This window comes from Candoia aspera, chromosome 8, assembly GCF_035149785.1.
Source record: "Candoia aspera isolate rCanAsp1 chromosome 8, rCanAsp1.hap2, whole genome shotgun sequence".
NCBI classification, from domain to species: Eukaryota; Metazoa; Chordata; class Lepidosauria; order Squamata; family Boidae; genus Candoia; species Candoia aspera.
The window spans coordinates 41,891,427-41,897,426 of NC_086160.1; the positions used below are offsets into that span (position 1 = coordinate 41,891,427).

General features: G+C 51.1%; 1 protein-coding gene across 1 annotated transcript in view; it reads left to right on the plus strand.

Annotated features, from left to right (window-relative positions):
* The window catches only part of NDUFC1 (NADH:ubiquinone oxidoreductase subunit C1), a 92,395-nt gene extending 86,647 nt beyond the window's left edge, over positions 1-5,748 (plus strand). The window contains exon 4 of the mRNA XM_063310262.1: positions 5,736-5,748. The gene's annotated coding sequence lies outside the window, so the exon portion shown is untranslated. The remainder of the gene's footprint in view (positions 1-5,735) is intronic.
* The last annotated feature ends 252 nt before the right edge of the window (positions 5,749-6,000 follow it).

Sequence of the window (6,000 nt, forward strand, 5' to 3'; positions counted from 1 at the left end):
TAGTGGGAATTCTCCATTCGCAGCTTTACCTCTGTCCTAGCCATTTTGTTTCATTAAACAGTTAAAGGATCCTGGTCTCCTGACTGTCGTTGTGTGAATGCTTGAATGGTCTAGTGCTGACATGTATATTGTCTAGCTACATGTGGCTGGCAAAACCAAGGAAGCAAGAATGACATGGATTTCACTAAGGTATTTTTAATGCTAGTCTGGGTAATTACAGAATCTTCAAAATCTTGAGTAAATTCCCAACCTCAGTTATAGTGAATTAAAGTGGAATCTCTTCTCACTTGTGTCTTCTCAGATACTGCAAAGACCTTGTTCCCTGCTTTCCCACAATCTCTGACGTGTATTTGGTTCAGTGTCCTATTTTATCATCACTGTACAAGTGAGGTATAGTGACAGTGATTTGCCCAAAGGCACCAAAGTGAGATTTATTCGTATTTATTCCAGTTACAGTATATCCCATCTTTCCATTCAGCTGAACACCCATTGACATTCAGCACTGAGAATTGATGTTGAGTGGAATTTTGAACCTGGATCTTGTCCATGCTAATCTAGCACCATAACCACTACATCACTGGCTCTCTGGTAATATGCATGAACCACTGGAAACCATTATGCACATTATTTATGATACATGTAAAAATTATTTATACATTACATCTGGTTTTAATTAAAAGAAGATGAGCTATAACACCAGTATCATCTTTGTGCGCTGCACAAAAGTTCCATTGGTATTCTTAGAAGATAAAATTGACATGGGTATTCTTAGAGAATAAATAGTTAAATTCTTAGCTTGAAAGTGTACCTACATAACTCACAAAGGTAAAGGTTGGATTGGTAAAGGGTATTCTGGAAATATCTCTGGTTTGCCTTCAGGTTATGTAGTGAAGGAGATGGGGAAATTCCCAGAGGTTCAGGTACAAAAGAGTTAATCCATCAAAACCAAACTGGGCAATTTAGATAGTGGCAGAGACCAGCAAAGCCCAGAAAACTCAAATTCTGAGCAACCAATCAGAAGCAGGAAGGTTTTTTAATTTATTTTTTTCCTCTCTCTGGTGAGTTTTAAAGGGGAAATGGCAAATTTCACTTTGCCGTTGTCTTCTGCTTTCTATCACCGGAGATGTCTGGCTTCCCAGTCTGCCTCCCACCAGAGAAGAAACAAACCCCAAACTGCTTAAAGTTTATTAAAAACTGGGGCCTGCCACAATGCCAGTTCTGTTTGGATCCTTACACTATATATTATTAAACAGGCTTAGGTGTTCCAGGACTCCCAAAATGAAACTATGATTAATAACCAATCAATTTATAACTAATATGTGAGACTAGTCATACAAAGGAAATCAATAAACAGTTGACAATTTATGAGGAATAGAGCACAGGTAATATTTAAAACTGCCATACAAAGTAGTCCAATAAGCAGTAAATAAACTCTGAGAATTCAGAACTTTGTTCAGTTCAGTGTGAGAGAGGTGAAGAGTTTAGAGAATTGCATATTTGTTTCAATGAGAAAAGCGGAAAGTTCAGAAAAAATGATTTAAATTAAATTTGCTGGAGCAGACGCCGATGCCGATGCCAACTGCTGCTCTAAGGGGAAGACTCCTGGGTCCCCCCCCCCCGCTTTCACCTGATTGGGGGCTTTGGAGGGGACTTCTGACTCCCCGGCCCTCATACCTCATGGGTTGGGGTTGGATGGAGCACCCTGGACGGAGCGGCGAGGGGCAGCGGACCTGGGCGAGCTCCGGCAGTGTGAAGCGACGCGGCAAGTCCCGGAGGTTTGGCAGCGCAGCAGATTGGCGGCACATGGGACTCGGGGGAGGCTCGAGTGGTGTGAGGAGCGTTGGGGTGACCCCTGGGGATGCTGGATGGTGGCTTGCGGTGGCCTGGAGGCATCGGGGAGCGGCCTGACGGTGCGGTGAATCGGTGTTGCGGGCCAGCTGACCGGCCTCAGTGGACCAGCCTGATGGGGCAGTTTGGCATCACGGCAGACGGCTCAGTGGTTGTGACGGCCCAACTTTGGAGGGCCAGCCCAGCAGAGCAGTTTGGTGGTGCAGCAGACCTGCAGATCCACCTTGGAGGTCCAGCCTGGCAGAGCGGGTGAGTGGTGCAGCATCCCAGCAGTGCAGCGAGCTGGCAAATGAGCCTGGAGGCCCGGTTTGGTGGAGCAGATCAACTACCAGCTAGATAGCGAATTGACTGGCCAACCAGGGAGAGCCTGGGATAGACCTAGGGTATAGGCCTTGGCGTTGCAGGCCCAGGGACGTGGAGGGAGCTGGGTAAGAAGATCTGGGCCATCCCCTCCCTACCTGCCTGGAAGCGGTGGAGAGCTGTTGGGGCCTCTCCAGTGTGAATGAGGACTCCCTCCTGGGGTGAGAGATGAGGGGGGGAGTCAGGAAGTGTCTGATGGTGTGGGAGAACACTCACCTCCTGAGTGAGAGGCAGGAGGTGATGGGGAGTGAATGAGATGCCCCTGGCCGACTGGTGAGAGAGGCTGAACAGAGAGCAGTGTGATTGAAGAATGAATGGGTGGATGATGGCTGGGCCCAGATGGCGCCGAGAGCACAAGTTGGTGCACCAGAGGGCTTGCAATTACCCTGTGGGTAACTGTGTATGTGTGAGGGTGTGTGAGTGGATGGAGGGACCTCTACTCTAAGCGGGAGACTCAGAAAGTGCTGGAATGGGGCTAGGTGGATTTGGAGTCTCTGGGGGCTGCAGGGCGGGCCATACTATTGAGGTGGTGATGGGTAGGGGACGTTATGGTGGGAGCTGGAGGGCGGGCCATCTTCAGGAAAGACAACCCCGGTGTTTGTTACCGGTGGCGTGTTCTGGCCCTCTGTGCTCAGACCCAGGCCCTGGTCAGCAGACCCATAGGGGCCCTGGTCTTTGGCAGTTGCTACTTAACGCCAGGTCTGTTAACAACAAAGCCCCCCTCATAAGTGACTTGATCACTGAGGAGGGGGCAGACCTGGCACGTATTACTGAAACCTGGCTGGGCCCTGAAGGGGGGGGTGCCCCTTTCGGAAATGTGCCCAACTGGGTTTACAGTATGGCACCAGCCGAGACTCCAGGGCAGTGGGGGAGGGGTGGCAGTTGTCATCTGGGAGTCTCTGGTGGCCTTCAGGGGCCCTGCCCCACAAGTGGCCAGTTGTGAGACCCTGTTTTTCAAGTTGGGTGCACGAGAGCAGTTGGGAGTGTTGCTGCTGTACCAGCCTCCCTGCTGCATGGCAACCTCCCTGCCTGAGTTGCTGGAGGCCATCTCAGGGTTGGCAGTGGAGTTCCCCAGGCTTCTGGTTCTGGGGGACTTCAACCTGCCTTCCCTGGTGCGGGCCTCTGATGCAGCTCGGGAATTCATGGCTACCATGGCAGCTATGGGCCTGACTCAGATTATTCGTGACCCAACTCGACACAGTGGCCTCACCCCGGATTTAGTTTTCTTGTCGGAGCAGTGGCAATGTGGCCTGAGGGGAGAGTTACATCTATCCCCATTGTCATGGTCAGATCACGCCCTGGTGGCCTTGAGATTCTCTTATGCCACCCCCCTCCGCAGAGAGGCAGGACCCATTCGATTGGTCCACCCCTGGCGACTGATGGACCCAGTAGGGTTTCAGAGGGAGCTGGGGGTTATACCTGGGGATCTGCTGCACGGTCCAGCGGAGGCCCTGGCCACCACCTGTAATAGGGAGGCGGCTGGTGCCTTGGACAGGATCGCACCTGTACGACCTCTTTTGCCTCGTCATACTCGATGCTCCCTGTGGTTTACGGAGGAGCGGAGGGTTTTGAAGAGGACTAAGAGACGTCTAGAGCGCCGCTGGAGGAAGACAAAGACCGAATCCGAACGAACACTGGTTAGAGCCTCTATTAAGGCCTACCTGGTGGCGATAAAAGTGGCGAAGCGTCAATACTTCTCCGCTCTTATTGCGTTTACAGAATGCCGCCCAACGGTCCTATTTAAAATCACTCAATCCCTTTTGGGGAAGGTGGGTGCAGTGACCCACCTACAGGGCCATGCAGAGGAGTTTTCGGAGCATCTGCAAGACAAAATCACTCGGATCCGCTCTACGCTAGACTCCAAGCGTGAGGCAGGGTCTGTGGAGATACCAAGGGATTGTACTTACCATGTTATCTGGGAACAGTTTGATCCTGTTGGACCCAAGGAAGTAGACAGGATCCTCCAGACAGTAAATGCCACCACTTGCCAATTAGATCCACGTCCCTCCTGGCTGGTGAAAGCAGCTCGGGAGGTGACATGTGGTTGGGTCCAGGTGATGGTTAATACATCCTTGAGGGAGGGGGTGTTTCCAGCTGCCTTTAAGGAGGTGCTGCTACAACCCCTCCTCAAGAAACCATTGTTGGACCCTACTGTACTAGATAATTTCTGTCCAGTCTGCCACCTCCCCTTTTTGGGGAAAGTGGTTGAGAAAGTGGTGGCATTACAACTCCAGAGGATTCTGGAGGAAACGGATTATCTAGACCCCTTTCAGTCAGGTTTCAGGCCAGGATATGGGACAGAAATGGCATTGGTCGCACTTATGGATGATCTCTGGCGGGAGCGGGATGGGGGTAGTGCATCCATCCTGGCTCTTTTTGACCTCTCAGCGGCTTTCGATACCATCGACCATGGTATCCTTTTGGGTCGGCTCAGGGAATTGGGGGTGGGCGGTGTAGTTTTGCGCTGGTTCACCTCCTTCCTCCAGGGCCGGTCCCAGTCGGTGGTGATGGGGGAGAGATCCGACCCTCGACCTCTCCTTTGTGGGGTGCTGCAGGGCTCGGTCCTCTCTCCTCTCCTATTTAACATCTACATGAAACCGCTGGGCGAGATCATCCATCACCATGGGATGAGGTTGTATATCTCCATCTCCCTCCCTCCATCCCGGGTGAGGTAAGTGATGCTGTGACTGCCCTCTCTCGGTGTCTGGGGGCTGTAGGGGTCTGAATGGGGAGCAACAGGCTTCAGCTGAACCCTGGTAAGATGGAGTGGCTGTGGGTTAAGGGTTCCTCCATATCCAGGACTTTGTCATCTTTAGTTCTGGATGGAGTTGCACTGCCCCAGACAGACCTGGTATGTAACCTGGGGGTCCTCATGGACTCACTGCTCCTGCTGGAAGAGCAGGTGGCAGCCATGGCCAGTAGGGCCTTTGCACAGCTTCCTGTTGTGCACCAGTTGCTCCCTTTCCTGAATCGGGAAGCCCTTCGGACAGTCACTCATGCCCTTGTTATCTTCCATATAGACTACTGCAATGCGCTCTACTTGGGGCTACCCTTGAAGAGTATCCGGAAGCTTCAGCTGGTCCAGAATGTGGCCGCGCAGGCTATTTTTGGCGCCCCTAGAAAGGAGCACATAACACCTTTGCTACGTGAGCTGCATTGGATACCAGTTTGCTTCCAGGTCCAATTCAAGGTGTTGGTTATCACCTTTAAAGCCCTCATGGCATGGGACCGGGTTACCTGAGGGACCACCTCTTCCCTGTATCATCAGCCCGTCCCACCCGCTCATGCAGAGAGGGCATGCTGCAGACCCCGTCAATAAGAGAATTCCATCTGGCGGGGTCCAGGAGGCGGGCCTTCTTGGCAGTAGCACCCGCCCTTTGGAACATCTTGCCCCCGGAGGTAAGATTAGCCCCATCGCTTTTAGCCTTCTGGAGGAAGTTGAAGACCTGGCTCTGCCATCGGGCTTGGGGCAGGGAGGAGAATCAACATACTTGGGGTTGGCTGGTGCCTTGAAGTGCCCCTCCTACATGATGGTTGAAGAGTTCATAGCCACCTGGATTTTATGAGCTGGGGTAGTTAAGAAATTGTTTTGGTTTTAATGGGATTTTATTGGAATTTTATCGTGTATTTATTTGAGTTTTTATTGTATATTTATTCTGTGTTGTAAACCGCCCAGAGTCCCTCTGGTCAGAGGAGAGGGGCAGTGACAAATTGGATTGATTGATTGATTGATTGATAAATAAATAAATAAATAAATAAATAAATAAATAAAAGCATGGAATCTGGAGAATT